The 14,190-nt window shown below is 40.9% G+C and overlaps 1 protein-coding gene across 16 annotated transcripts in view; it reads left to right on the forward strand.

Moving 5' to 3' along the window:
- The first annotated feature begins 361 nt into the window (after window positions 1–361).
- Window positions 362–14,190, forward strand: part of LOC135102383 (uncharacterized) — a 23,705-nt gene continuing 9,876 nt past the window's right edge. For 2 of the 16 annotated variants that reach the window (XM_064007555.1, XM_064007549.1), the window contains exons 1-2: window positions 1,926–2,540; window positions 2,790–2,861. The gene's annotated coding sequence lies outside the window, so the exon portion shown is untranslated. Of the gene's footprint in view, window positions 793–1,788; window positions 1,888–1,924; window positions 2,566–2,789; window positions 2,873–14,190 lie in introns of those variants that run through there. The other 14 variants (XM_064007554.1, XM_064007563.1, XM_064007558.1 and 11 more) reach the window with 13 other exon arrangements.

Consider the following 14,190-nt stretch of genomic DNA (forward strand, 5'->3'; position numbering starts at 1 on the left):
CCTATTTTTTTTTCTTTTTACACACATTTGTTACGTTTTTTTCTTATTTATTTGATTATTCTATTTGTATTTTTTTCTTTTTTTTTTTATGAAAACTAAAATCTCTATTTATGTTACTTGTCTTGCTATTAGATCCAGTGTGATCATTAACGTCCGCGCATCTCGACGTGTCCTGGAGGCGGCGCGGTAGTCTAAAAATAATCTAAAATGATTTTGGTCAGTATGTAGCCAGTAAAGAAAGTGACTGGGAAAATTGCTGCTTGGCACCTAACCTACATCATTCACCCACCCATGCTCACGCACTCACTCAGGTGACATAACGGCCAGTTTGGTTTACAGTTTGCTTTCAGTCGCGCGGCTCACAAGTTTCTTTGAGGACATTCCCCCCTCCTTCGTGTGCCAAATATTAAGTTGTCAGCGTGGCTCATTAACGATGGCTAAGCCGTATACAAGCCATGACAAAATTGTAACAGTTATCGAGTGTCATAAAAACTGGTTTAAACAGCCGTCATATAAGTGAACAAACTGATATTCATGAACGTACAGTTTGCTACTTGATGACAAAATTCAATGTCTCGGGAGGAGCAAAAGTGCCGTCCCACAAACACGGTGGAGGATAAACTCGCAAGATCAGCAAGCGCAACCTTGGAATTATCAGGCGTCAGCTGGATGACACACTAACCCTTCCTGCCAGACAGCTGAAAGAACAAAATCACAATCTGCTTCAGGACGTGAGTGTTCGAACTGTTCAGAACACCATGCGAAAAAAAAAAAAAAAAGGCTTATCGGAAGGTAACCCATTTGTCTTTTATTTATTTATTTATTTATTTTTTTTTTTTACATTTACCTGTTACTATCTTCTAAACCCTTCTGTTTTTCTTCTAATTTTGATCCCCTATTACTCATATGCATACCACTGAAACCTATCAAATTTTTCTCCAGTTTGCGATTTTTTTTATTTATTTATTTTTTATGGGATTATATTTCATTTACTATCTATCTCAAACCTTAAACTTACTTTCTGCCTCCTTCCATAACTCTGGATTTCCATTATATACTAATAAATAATTTACTTTACCTTCATTATCATTCCTACACTTTCGCCTTTCTTTTCTCATACTTTCCTCCCTCATCTATAAATCCGTCCTCCTTCCCTTCACTTCACGCCATGCTCTGTTCCGGTCTCTGATATCATTCCTTCTTCTAAGGATATAGTTCAGAGGACATATTGATGTTTTGTTTTTGTTGCATAACCTACATCACTGTCACATATTCTCAGCTAAGGTGAAAGGTGATAAGATTTATTTCTTTTATGAATTTGTTTCAATAGAATTTATTTATTTATTATACATTACTGAAGTTGCACTTTTTGACTAGCCATATAACCGTTTACCTATGGCTATTCTACCAATTTGTACTCATGTATTTTCTCTTTATGCAATAGTGTTACTGTACACAAATTAAATTTTCTCCGATCACTCTCCTTTTCCCTCACTACTTTTTTTTTTTAACGGAAGAGGGGCACCGGTCTAGAGCAACAAAAAGAACGAAAAAAGTTCCACTGAGGTGTGAATCCTCAAAGAAAAGTAGAAAAGAATAATCCGAAATTTGAGTGTCGAAATTACCGCTGTTATCCTTAGGATGTTTAGGGACAGTATGCTTGAACTTCCTTATAAATTCGTACTATCTAGTACAATATTTAGGAAAACTTTTAATTAAAATACCACGTGGAAAGACATGGGTATGTATATTAATTTATTTTCATTGTTTATACAGCACTTCACTATTCCTAACAACAGCTGATCTCCAGCATTATATCGAGTTTTCAATTCAGCATTGTTGCATTTGTTTAGGAGAAGAGCACTTGTTAATGTACCAGAGAGGAAGGTGTGAAGCATGAGCATTGTTGGGTTGAATAGCGAGGTGAGATGCACAGAGGCGATGGGCGGCGGGGGGCGGCAGTAGTCAGGACGCAGAGACGTGGTGCGAGACGAGGCCAGCAGGGCGGGAATGTGTCCCGTGCTGCGTGTGCTGTCTGGGCGCGAGGTGGGCCTGCTATGCGTATCATTCCTGACCAGCACAACCCGCCAGGACTGTGGTGCAGGCCAGGCCATCTCATGTCATTCTTGGCCATAGCGCTGATTAATGAGGGAGTGGGTGCGAGTGTCATCAGGTGTTTGTCTCTCTTGGACCTGTGGCATGTGCATTGTTATCATCACACTCTTGTCCTGCCCAGGCTGTGTACTGAAGTGAAGGGCTGACCATTCAGATGGCAGTGCCGAGTTGAGGAGTAATTGGTGTCTGTCAAGGAGTGAGCGGAGAACCATCGTGTGTTTGGCGTTGTGTGTGTCTAGGTCAGGGAGTGTGCACCACCACCACCGCACCCCTCACCTGCCCTGGGTGTGACAAAGACCTCAACCCTCACATAAAAATGTTCAGTCAGGGATTGAATGCCTAGAAGAGTAACTGGAACGCCATCATGATGACAGCACTAATACCATTCAGAGCTTTGATACCCTGGGGAATGCTGTAAGAAGCTGGTAGGCCTGCATAGTGAATTTACATGTATGTATATACTTGAAATAATTTGTCTTGGTGCTGAGTACTAGGAAAGTGTACTGCAGTTTCAGTAATATATATATATATATATATATATATATATATATATATATATATATATATATATATATATATATATATATATATATATATATATATATATATATATACATCTGTGTTGAAAATTGGGAATGAAAGCATCAATGAATTATTATTCCTGTGCCCACCAGGAGCATGACAGGCCAGCAGGAAACCTAGGCCTGGATCTCAAGCAGGATTCACTGAGTGCATTGACATTTTCCGTATGTATTTTGTAAGTGTTTGTATGAATGCTTCCTTGTTCAGTGTTATTTGTTGATGTGAAAATTAGAAATAATTTGCCTTCTTGAAGAATATGAGTAAAAATTACAAGTAGTCACAGCTATTGGTCTTCTGTCTTCCATATAGAGTAGTGTCAGTTGTAGGGAGTGAAACATGGCTATTCTTTTACTGTTACACCAGTCTCAATGTGGCTTTTCTTACACTTATCATCAGATAAAGCTTATTCTGAGTAATTTGAACCCCACATATAACCACTGCAAATTATTTTTAAAGGTTTTTCTGTTTTTTTTGGGGGGAGAAGCAAGGTTAGTTGGGTTAGACTGGTTAGGTTAGGTTACTTTGGTTTGGTTGGGGTAGTTTGATTAGGTTTGGTTAGTTTGGTTAGGTTAGATTAATTAATTTCATTAGGTTGGGCTAGGTGGTGGTGTGCGATAGCCAGCTGGTGGTGACAGTGAACAGTGGCCAGTCTTCTTGGGGTGAGCATTGCCAATGAATGTTACTGCTCTGTTACTTATCAGAGAGGACCAAACTGTTTTTCTGATACATTTTGGTCTGATTTGTATTAATCTGCTTTTCATTTTTATTGCAAAACATTAGTTTCTTAGGGGATGTGGAGTTGGGGTGGTTAAAAATAAAAACTGATGAGTTGCAGGAAAAGCAACGAGCAGATTAATTCAAAACAGGCCAAAAAACTACCAGAAAAAATAGTTTTGTCTGAAATAGAGACTGGTGAAAGAGTGGAAATTTTCCTTAAACAGCCTGATATTTCCATGAAGGAGGGATAGCTGATTCAGAACAACTTCACACACATGTTGTAAGTGGAGGAATGCAGGTCCTAAGAAATGAGTGAGAGGATGGCAGTTGTAATGGTCCCGATGTCTAAGGAACTGTATATATTTTATACCTCTGTGTTAGGGGTCTATTCCCTGTTGAGGACACCTCTTATGACTTTTGACTTCCACCTTAGCATTCTTGAGTCTTGTATGACAACCACAGCAAAACCCCCTTTCAGCATACTGACACTGAACCAAGCATGGATACAAAGGCCTGCGAATTGGTCCAACAACAGAGAGCCAACACCAACAGACACACCCATGACAATCACACAATAGCACGACTGGGGTAACTACTGCTAACCTTGCTCCCTTCCTATGTTTTCCACTGTTGCCAACTCCCCAATATGTCTAACTACTTATACTGTAATTAACCTTCAACAATCTACATACACTACACTTCCCTAAAAGAAATATAATGAAGGAGAAGAATCAGGAGGGATTGACTCATCTGGTAGGGCCTTACCACCCTGTGTTCAGCCAAGCCTGGGTAAGGGAGGGACAGGTCCAAAAGTACCAGACTGATACTCTAGTCTGGCCAGTGGGCAGTACTACTGCAAAATGACAATAATTGGGTGGTTAAGTGTATCTTTCAGGAAAGGATATCAACTAGAGAATAAGAAAGGGGAAAGTCTGGTCACAGTAGTATAGAGTGGGTGGATGGAATAAAAAAGATGCCATAAAGAGAATAAATCTTCACCCAAGTCTGTAATCTAGACTTAAAATGCAGGAAGACTGTGTGCTTCAACAACACTATGGGATAGTGAATTCATTATCTGGATGACTTAAAAACACACAAAACTACAAGCTTCTAACTGAGAATGTTGCATTTGGATCTTATACTATGGTCCCTCAGGCTAACAGGTAGACTCATAATTAAAATGTCAGTTAGAGAAATTGTTAAGGCCATAAAAAATACAGTTACAATATACCTATAAGATCTTGTGTCAGCATCCTGCCTTAGACAGAGTGCAAATCTAACCTGGCCAGCCTCTCAGGGTATGAAAGATCTTTTAGCTCAATTATCTGTTTTGTCCACTTTAGCTCAATTATCTGTTTTGTCCACCTACATGGGACAGATTCCAGGAGCTTGTTCTGGACAAGAAACCCAAGATTCCTGATGAGATGCAAGTCCAGGATAGGTCGAACATCAGATATTAAGAGAGAATACATAAAGTTTGCTGAATGGCAGACAGTAGACTTGAGAAAGTTTGGGTAATATTCCCAGCCTTATCATCTTATATGTTGGTGAAATTTCAGTTTACTGTCTATGGTTACTCCAAGATCTTTGTATGATGAACAAGGATTTATTGGGTTGCCATTGAGGGTGCAGAGAATCAGGAGATACTCTACATAGGTGTAGTGCTGTCTGGCAAAACAGAGCTGGACACATTAGGCTTTGGAAAATCTCAGCCCTCAAGAAGCTGTTGATGAAATAAAGTCAGTGCTGTTCTGCACATCAGGTGGAGACAGAGAGCTACGAGGTGAAGGAACTGATGGGTGAAAGGTCATCAACAAACAATTTGTAGTAACATTGGATCAGAGAGAGGGTATGGTTTATTAAAATGAGGAACAGCAATGACCCAGAACTGACCCATGAGAAACACACTAAAAGCTGGCTGTGAGGTGCTAACATGACCATGCATTGTAATTTCCATTGTCCAACCCCACAAAAAAACTTGTGATATGCTACAGAATTTTGTCCAAGATTCAAATAGCTACCAATTCATCAATGTGAGTTTGATGATGGACATAGTCAAGGGCCTTAACAAAGTCAAATAGGATTAAATCAACCACAGTCCCTTGATCATACCAATAGGTCACATAATCATATGTTAGCACAAGTTGCCCCGAAGCCAAGTTGTGACTCGTCAAAGAGCAGCTGGTCCTCGATGAAACTGAATAGAGCTTTGTGGATAGTATGTTCCATTGTTTTGCAAGAAATGGGATTCAGACTGATGGGTCTGTAGTTGAAGGGATCATCCTGAGACCCTTTCTTGTAGATTGGAGATACATGAGATACTTTCCAAGACTGCGGCAAGAAACCAGATTTCATATTAAAAGTGACTGACAAAGGGTAGGCAAGCTCCATGGCACAGTCTTGTAGTAGACAAGAATGAAGATTGTCAGGTCCCATGGTGCTGTCAACATCAACCAATTGTTGGGATGAAACTGGACTCATGAAAGGTGATAACTCAACAAGAAACACAGAAGTGAATGGTTCAAAAAATATACAAATAGTATACAATAGTATTAAGGTCATCAGTTAAGTTACTATTAACCATAAGAGGACCAGTTCTAGATCTATTAAATTTCCTGTTTCTGATGTAGAAATTAAACAGTTTGGGCTTAACCCTGGGAGCAATTGTTCTAATTCCTCAAAAAAAGAAAATCTCTTTTTTTTTTTCTGAAGAGTATGTAAAATAATTAAAAACAGAAAATTGTTACACTTTGCCATGCACCTTCAACATTTCCATGATTTTTAGGTGCTGGAAGTTTCTCATATTTGGAATGCTACAATCCATAGACATGTGAACCAAGAGATCTGCTGAGCCAAATTCAGAGGTCCATAGAAGGTGGTAGGGGACTGAGGAGGCAGAGGGCATGGGTTGCAAGAGATTGGAGTGCATAGAGGTCTGGCACAAGTTACAAGGGGTTGTGGGAGCCAAGCTACGAATTTGCAAAGTTGGAGATTTTGTGTTTTTGATGCACAAAAACATTTTATTGTGTACATGTAAGCTGTTATTTTTCAACAGATATCATTCAAATAGATTACCAGAAGTAGATAACATATATACAACAATTTAGGCTCTTTAGGCCACTTGACTGTCTTGTAGATACGACCAACATTCTTGACCTTTTCCTAACCTCCAATCTTTGTGCTTATGCTGTCACCCTATCTTCTCCGTTGGGCTCCTCCAATCACAATCTCTTATCTGTATCTTCCTCTATTACTCCAATTCCTCCTCAGAATCCTCCAAAGTGGAGATGCCTCTGGCATTTTGCCTCTGCTAATTGGGGGGACCAGAGGTGTTATGCTGATTTTCCTTAGAATGACTACTGCTTCCATGTCAGAGACCTATCTCTGTTTGCTTAGTGCGTAACAGAGGTGATAGTGTCTGGCACAGAGGCGTGCATTCCCCACTCTTTCTCTTGACCTAAACCTTCCAAGCCTTGTTTTAACACAGCCTGTTCTCACACTATACATGAAAAAGAGGTGGTCTACAAAAGGTACTTGGCTTTCCATCACCTAAATCTCATGCATTTTATGATTTCTGCCTGGAACCATGCCAAGTCTTTTCTCCAACTAGCCCAAAACTCCTTCATTAATAGAAAGTGTCAAAATCTTTCAAGAGATAACTCTCCTTGTGACTTCTGGCACCTAGCCAAAAACATCTCCAATAACTTTGCTTCTTCATCTTTCCCTTCTTTATTTCAACCAGATGGCACCACTGCTATCACATCTATCTCTAAAGCTGAACTCTTCACTCAAACCTTTGCTAAAAACTCTACCTTGGATGATTCAAGGCTTGTTCCTCCCTCTCCTCCACCTTCTGACTATTTCATGCTACCCATTAAGATCCTTCACAATGATGCTTTCCATGCCCTCGCTGGCCTAAACCCATGGAAGGCTTATGGACCTAATATGGCCCCTCCTATTGTTCTCTGAAACTATGCCTTCATGCTTGCACCTTGCCTAGTCAAACTCTTCCAACTCTGTCTGTCAACATCTATCTTTCCTTCTTGCTGGAAGTTTGCCTACATGCAGCCTGTTTCTGAAAAGAGTGTCTTTCTAACCCCTCAAACTACTGTCCTGTTGCTTTAATTTCCTGCCTATATAAAGTTTTGAATCTATCCTCAACAGGAAGGTTCTTAAACATCTTTTTTTTTTATGACACTGGCCGAGGGCAACAAAAATCTAATAAAAAAAAGCCCACTGAGATGCCAGCCCCAAATAGGGTCCATAGTGGTGGTCAAAAATTGAAGGATAAATGTCTTGAAACTTCCCTCTTGAAGTAGTTCAAGTCATAAGAAGGTGGAAATACAGAAGCAGGAAGGGAGATCCAGAGTTTACCAGAGAAGGGGATGAATGATTAGGAACACTGGTTAACTCTTGCATTAGAGAGGTGGACAGAATAGGGGTGAAAGAAAGAAGAAAAGTCATGTGCAGCGAGGCCATAGCAGGAGGGGAGGCATATAGTTAGCATGAAAATAGCAGTAGAAGATAGCAAGAGATGCAACATTCCGGCAATGAAAAGAGGCTGAAGACAGTCAGTTAGAGGAGAGGAGTTGATGAGACAAAAAGCTTTTGATTCCACCCTGTCTAAAAGAGTGGAACCCCCCCAGACACGTGAAGCATACTCCATACATGGATGGATAAGGCCCTTGTACTGAGTTAGCAGTTGGTGGGCTGAGAAAAACTGGTGGAGACATCTCAGAATGCCTAACTTTATAGAAGCTGTTTTAGCTAGAGATGAGATATGAAATCTCCAGTTTAGATTATAAGAAAAGGACAGACCAAGGATGTTCAGTGTAGAAGAGGGGGCCAGTTGAGTGTCACTGAAGAAGAGGGGATAGTTATCTGGAAGGTTGTGTCGAGATGATAGATGGAGGAATTGAGTTTTTTGAGGCAATGAACAATGCTAAGTTTGCTCTGCCCCAATCAGAAATTTTAGAGAGATCAGAACTCAGGCATTCTGTGGGTTCCCTGCATAAACTGTTTACTTCCTGAAGGGTTGGATGTTCACAAAAAGATGTGGAAAAGTGCATGGTGGTATCATCAGTGTAGGAGTGGATAGGGCAAGAAGTTTGGTTTAAAAGATCATGGATGAATAATAGGAAGAGAGTGGGTGACAGGACAGAACCCTGAGGAACATCTCTGTTAATAGATTTAGAAGAAGAACAGTGAACATCTACTACAGCAGCAATAGTATGGTAAGAAAGAAAACTTGAGATGTAGTTACAGAGAGAAGGATAGAAGCCGTAGGAGGGTAGTTTGGAAATCAAAGCTTTGTGCCAGACTCTATCAAAAGGTTTTAATATGTCTAAGGCAACAGAAAAAGTTTCACCAAAATCTCTAAAAGAGGATGACCAAGACTCAGTAAGGAAAGCTTGAAGATCACCAGTAGAGCAGCCTTGACGGAACCCATACTGGCAATCAGATTGAAGGCTGCGAAGTGATAGAAGTTCAAGAATCTTTCTGTTGAGGATAGATTCAAAAACTTTAGATAGCCAGGAAATTAAAGCAATAGGACAGTAGTCTGAGGGATTAGAATGGTCACCCTTCTTAGGAACAGGCTGAATGGAGGCAAACTTTCAGCAAGAAAGAAAGGTAGATGTTGACAGACAAAGTTGAAAGAGTTTGACTAGGCAAGGTGCAAGCACAGAGGCACAGTTTTGGAGAACAATAGGAGGGACCCCATCAGGTCCATAAGCCTTTCGAGGGTTTAGGCCAGCGAGGACATGGAAAACATAATTGTGAAGCATTTTAATAGGTAGCATGAAGTAGTCAGAGGGTGAAGGAGAGGGAGGAAAAAGCCTTGAATTGTCCAAGGTAGAGTTTTTAGTAAAGGTCTGAGCAAAGAGCTCAGCTTTAAAGATAGATGTGATAGCAGTGGTGCCATAAACATAATTGTGAAGCATTTTAATAGGTAGCATGAAGTAGTCAGAGGGTGAAGGAGAGAGAGGAACAAGCCCAGAATTGTCCAAGATAGAGTGTTTTTAGCAAAGGTCTGAGCAAAGAGCTCAGCTTTAAAGATAGATGTGATAGCAGTGGTACCATCTGGTTGAAATAAAGGAGGGAAAGAAGAAGAAGAAGCAAAGTTATTGGAGATGTTTTTGGTTAGATGCCAGAAGTCACAAGGGGAATTAGATCTTGAAAGATTTTGACAATTTCTATTAATGAGGGAGTTTTTTGGCTAGTTGGAGAAAAGACTTGGCATGGTTCTGGGCAGAAATATAAAGTGCATGAGATTCTGGTGATGGAAAGCTCAAGTACCTTTTTGTGGGCCACCTCTCTATCATGTATAGCATGAGAACAGGCTGTGTTAAACCAAGGTTTGGAAGGTTTAGGTCGAGAAAAAAGAGTGAGGGATGTACACCTCCATGCCAGACACTAACACCTCTGTTATGTGCTCGGCATACAGAGACGGGTCTCTGTCACGGAAGCAGTAGTAATTCTGTGGAAAATCAGCAAAATACCTCCTCAGGTCCTCCAAACTAACAGAGGTAAAATGCCAGAACCACCTCTGCTTTGGGGGATCCTAAGGAGGGATTGGAGTGATAGGACAAGATACAGATATGAAATTGTGATTGGAGGAGCCCAATGGAGAAGAAAGGGTAACAGCTTAAGCAGAAGGATTAGAGGTTAGGAAAAGGTCAAGAATGTTGGGCGTATCTCCAAGACGGTCAGGAATATGAGTAGGATGTTGCACCAATTGCTCTAGGTCATGGAGGATAGCAAGTTGAAGGCTAGTTCACCAGGATGGTCAGTGAAGGGAGAGGAAAGCCAAAGCTGGTGGTGAACATTGAAGTCTCCAAGAATGGAGATCTCCACAAAAGGGAAGAGAGAATGTGCTCCACTTTGGAAGTTAAGTAGTCAAAGAATTTCTTATAATCAGAGGAGTTAGGTGAGAGGTATACAGCACAGATAAATTTAGTTTGAGAGTGACTCTGTAGTCGTAGCCAGATGATGGAAAACTCAGAAGATTCAAGAGCATGGGCATGAGAGCAGGTTAAGTCATTGCACACATAAATGCAACATCCAGCTTTGGATTGAAAATGAGGATAGAGAAAGCAGGAGGGAATAGAAAAGGGGCTACTGTCAGTTTCCTCAGACACCTGTGTTTCAGAGAGGAAAAGAAGATGAGGTCTGTTAGAGAGAGGTGATGTTCTACAGATTGAAAATTAGATCTAAGACTGTGAATGTTGCAGAACTTAATGACAAAAAAGTTGAGGGGAATGTCAAGACACTTAAGGTCAATACCAGAAGAGCAGTCCGACCTGGGGACATATGTGGTCCTCTCCCCAGATGGGGACTCTGAGGTTGGTGTAGGAGTCGCCATGATTTTGAATTTTGAGTGAAGGGTGTGTGTAATTAGGTGCTTGTATTTTTGTGTGAAGGAAGAGAGTTGTCTTTAGATGGCAAGCTGTGACTGCCTCCTTGTGTTGTGAGACACGAAGAGAAATGTTCAGTGAGGTGACAGCTGGGTTTAATGTTCACAGCACCCCTGATCCATTACTTTAGACTTCACTTGGAGTAATTATCGTTTCGACAGGTGCTTACTTCCTTCTCTCAAGAGGCAGTAGGCCTCTACCACTTCACAACCTTCTATCTGATTGCCAATATGGGTTCCATGAAGGCTCCTCTACTGGTGATTATTATCTTGCTTTCCTTTCTGAGTTTTGGTCATCCTCTTTTAGAGATTTTTGTGAAACTTTTGCTGTTGCCTTAGACATCAAAAGCTTTTGATAGAGTCTGGCACAAAGCTTTGATTTCCAAACTACCCTCCTATGGCTTCTATCCTTCTCTCTGTAACTTCATCTCAAGTTTCCTTTCTGACTGTTCTATTGCTGCTGTGGTAGATGGTCACTGCTTTCCTAAATCTATTAAACGTGATATTCCTCAGGGTTCTGTCCTGTCACCCATTCTCTTCCTATTATTCATCCATGATCTTCTAAACCAAAATTCTTGCCCTATCCACTCCCACACTGATGATACCACCCTGCACTTTTCCACATCTTTTTGTAAACATGCAACCCTTCAGGAAGTAAACAGTTTATGCAGGGAACCCACAGAATGGCTGACTTCTGATCTCTCTAAAATTTCTGATTGGGACAGAGCAAACTTATTATTGTTCAATGCCTCAAAACTCAATTCCTCTATCTATCAACTTGACACAACCTTCCAGACAACTATCCCCTCTTCTTCAGTTACACTCAACTGTCCCCCTCTTCTACACTGAACTTCCTCGGTCTATCCTTTACTTATAATCAAAACTTGAAACTTCACATCTCATCTCGAGCTAAAACAGCTTCTATGGAGTTAGGTGTTCTGAGTCATCTCCACCAGTTTTTCTCACCACCCTTAGCTGCTAACTCTACAGGGACCTTATTCGTCCATGTATGGAGTATGCTTCACATGTTTGGGAGGGTTTCATTCATACTGCTCTTCTAGACAGGGTGGAATCTTCAACTCTTCTCTCCTCTAACTGTCTTCAGCCTCTTTCTCATCGCTGCAATGTTGTATCTCATGCCATCTTCTACTGCTGTTTTTGTGCCAACTGCTCTTCTGATCTTGCTAACTGCATACCTGCCCTCTTCCTGCAGCCTTACTGCACAAGACTTTCTTCTTTCTCTCACTCCTATTCTGTCCACTTTCCTAATGGAAGAGTTAACCAGTATTCTCAGTCATTCATCCCTTTCTCTGGTAAACTCTGGAACTCCCTGTCTGCTTCTGTATTTCCATCTTCTTATGACTGAACTCTTTCAAGAGGAAGATTTCAAGACACTTGTCCTGTAATTTTTGGCAACTGCCTTTGACTCTGTTTGAGGACCAGCACCTCAGTGAGCCTTTTTATTTATTACAGTTTTGTTGCCTTTGGCTAGTGGTCCTCCTACATAAAAAAACGTGATTCTCTTATGAGGTGATTTACGAATCATTAAACTGGCACACAGTGTGCACCTACCTGCTTCTGAAGATATATGGTGCTGGCACCCTGGGGATTAATAAGGCATAGTTGAGTAAGGTTTTCCTCTTATCTGATTTGAGTATTTAGGACAGCAGATCTTAAGGCAGCATTAGTTTTATTAAATTCAAAAAAGTTTTTGAAGTGTGAGATGGAACTCTCTGCCATAAGTTTGTCTAAGCAACTTGTATTCATTCCACCTAATAGGGGAGTGTGTGTATTCCTACTCATATTCCTAACCGTCTTGGAGATACGCCCCAACATTCTTGACCTTTTCCTGACCTGTAATCATTCTGCTTATGCTGTCACCCTTTCTTCTCTGTTGGGCTCCTCCGATCACAATCTCATATCTGTATCTTGTCCTATCGCTCCAATCCCTCCTCAGGATCCTCTTAAGCGAAGGTGTCTCTGGCATTTTGCCTCTGCTAGTTGGGGGGACCTGAGGAATTATTTTGCTGATTTTTCCTTGGAACGACTACCGCTTTTAGTCAGAGACCCGTCTTTGTGTGCTGAGCGCACAACAGAGGTGATTGTGTTTGGCATGGAGGCGTACATTCCTCACTCTTTTTCTCGACCTAAACCTTCCAAACATTGGTTTAACACAGCTTGTTCTCATGCTATACATGATAGAGAGGTGGCCCATAAAAGGTACTTAAGCCTTCCATTACCAGAATCTCATGCACTTTATATTTCTACCTGGAACCATGCCAAGTCTGTTCTCCAACCAGCCAAAAACTCCTTCATTAACAAAGTGTCAAAACCTTTCAAGATCTAACTCCCCTTGTGACTTCTGGCATCTAGCCTAAAATATCTCCAATAACTTTGCTTCTTCTTCTTTCCCTCCTTTATTTCAACCAGATTGCACCACTGCTATCACATCTATTTCTAAAGCTGAACTCTTTGCTCAAACCTTTGCTAAAAACTCTACCTTGGACAATTCTGGGTTTGTTCCTCCCTCTCCTCCACCCTCTGACTACTTCATGCTACCTATTGAAATTCTTCACAATGATGTTTTACATGCCCTTGCTGGCCTAAACCCTCGGAAGGCTTATGGACCTGATGGGGTCCCTCCTATTGTTCTCCGAAACTGTGCCTCCGTGCTTGCACCTTGCCTAGTCAAAACTCTTTCAGCTCTGTCTGTCAACATCTACCTTTCCTTCTTGCTGGAAGTTTGCCTACATTCAGCCTGTTCCTAAAAAGGGTGACCATTCTAATCCCTCAAACTACTGTCCTATTGCTTTAATTTCTTGCCTATCTAAAAATTTTTAATCTATCCTCAGCAGGAAGATTCTTAAACATCTATCACTTCACAACCTTCTATCTGATGGCCAGTATGGGTTCCATCAAGGCCACTCTACTGGTGATCTTCTGGCTTTCCTTACTGAGTCTTGGTCATCCTCTTTTAGAGATTTTGGTGAAACTTTTTCTGTTGCCTTGGACATATCAAAAGCTTTTGATTGAGTCTGACACAAAGCTTTGATTTCCAAACTACCCTCCTATGGCTTCTATCCTTCTCTCTTTAACCTCATCTCAAGTTTCCTTTCTGGCCGTTCTATTGCTGGTGTGATAGACGGTCACTGTTCTTCTCCTAAATCCATTAACAGTGGTGTTCCTCAGGGTTCTGTCCTGTCACCCACTATCTTCTTATTATTCATTAATGATCTTCTAAACCAAACTTCTTGTCCTATCCACTCCTACGCTGATGATACCACCCTGCACTTTTCCATGTCTTTACATAGACGTCCAACCCTTCAGGAGGTAAACATTTCACACAGGGAAGCCACAGAATG

The sequence above is a fragment of the Scylla paramamosain genome, chromosome 7 (genome assembly GCF_035594125.1).
Source record: "Scylla paramamosain isolate STU-SP2022 chromosome 7, ASM3559412v1, whole genome shotgun sequence".
Lineage (NCBI taxonomy): Eukaryota > Metazoa > Arthropoda > Malacostraca > Decapoda > Portunidae > Scylla > Scylla paramamosain.